The sequence below is a fragment of the Schistocerca piceifrons genome, chromosome 5 (genome assembly GCF_021461385.2).
Source record: "Schistocerca piceifrons isolate TAMUIC-IGC-003096 chromosome 5, iqSchPice1.1, whole genome shotgun sequence".
Classification (NCBI taxonomy): Eukaryota; Metazoa; Arthropoda; class Insecta; order Orthoptera; family Acrididae; genus Schistocerca; species Schistocerca piceifrons.
In genome coordinates, this window is record NC_060142.1 from 179,456,790 (window position 1) to 179,458,397 (window position 1,608).

Below are 1,608 nucleotides of genomic sequence, written 5' to 3' on the forward strand. Positions count from 1 at the left end.
CTACCCTCAATTGGGCCAGCACAGCAGATCGGCAACTGTTGGATCAACATCGCATTTATAGGCAGATTATGAAGTTTCGGGAAGCCAGAGTACTTGCGATATATCTGTGGATACATAGACGCTAAAAAGAAAACAAATTAAGACGCTGAAGCAGCTAAGCAATATAAATAGAAAGGATGAATAGAGGTTCTCGGAATTTTGGCTTACATACAGGGTGGTCCATTGATAGTGACCGGGCCAAATATCTCACGAAATAAGCATCAAACGAAAAAACTACAAATAACGAAACTCGTCTAGTTTGAAGGGGGAAACCAGATGGCGCTATGGTTGGCCCGCTAGATGGCGCTGCCATAGGTCAAACGGATGTAAATTGCATCTTTGAAACAGGAACCCCCATTTTTTATTGCATATTGGTGTAGTACGTACAGAAATACGAATGTTTTAGTTGGACCACTTTTTTCGCTTTGTAATAGATGGCGCTGTAATAGTCACAAACGTACATGGTACCACGTGACATTCCGCCAGTGCGAACGGTATTTGCTTCGTGATACAATATCCGTGCTAAAATGGACCGGTTACCAATTGCGGAAAAGGTCGATATCGTGTTGATGTATGGCTATTGTGATCAAAATGCCCAACGGGCGTGTGCTATGTATGCTGCTCAGTATTCTGGACATCATCCAAGTGTCCGGACCGTTCGCCGGATACTTACGTTATTTCAAGAAACAGGAAGTGTTCAGCCACATGTGAAACGTCCACCATGACCTGCAACAAATGATGATGCCCAAGTAGGTGATTTAGCTGCTGTCGCGGCTAATCCGCACGTCAGTAGCAGACAAATTGAGCGAGAATCTGGAATCTCAGAAACATCGGTGTTGAGAATGCTACATCGACATCGATCGCACCCGTACCATATTTCTATGCACCAGGAATTGCATGGCGACGACTTTGAACGTCTTGTACAGTTCTCCCACTGGGCATAAGAGAAATTACGGGATAATTACAGATTTTCTGCACGCGTTCTATATAGCGACGAAGCGTTATTCACCAACAACGGTAACGTAAACCGGCATAATATGCAGTATTGGGCAACGGAAAATCTACGATAGCAGCGACAAATGGAACATCGGCGACCTTGGGGGGTTAATGTATGGTGTGGCATTATGGGAGGAAGAATAATTGGCCCAATTTTATCGATGGCAATCTAAGTGGTGCAGTGTATGCTGATTTCCAACGTAATGTTCTACCGATGTTACTACAAGATGTTTCACTGCATGACAGAATGGCGATGTACTTCCAACATGATGGATGTCCAGCACATAGCTCGCGTGCGGTTGAAGCGGTATTGAATAGCATATTTCATGACACGTTCACCGGATCTGACGTCCCCGGATTTCTTTCTGTGGGCGAAGTTGAAGGATATTTGATATCGTGACCCACCGACAACGCCTGACAACATGCGTCAGCGCATTGTCAATGCATGTGAGAACATTACGGAAGGCGAACTACTCGATTTTGAGAGGACTGTTGTTACACGTATTGCTTAATGCATTGAGGTTGACTTCCATGATTTTGAGCACTTATTTCATTAATGTGGTATCTACAGGT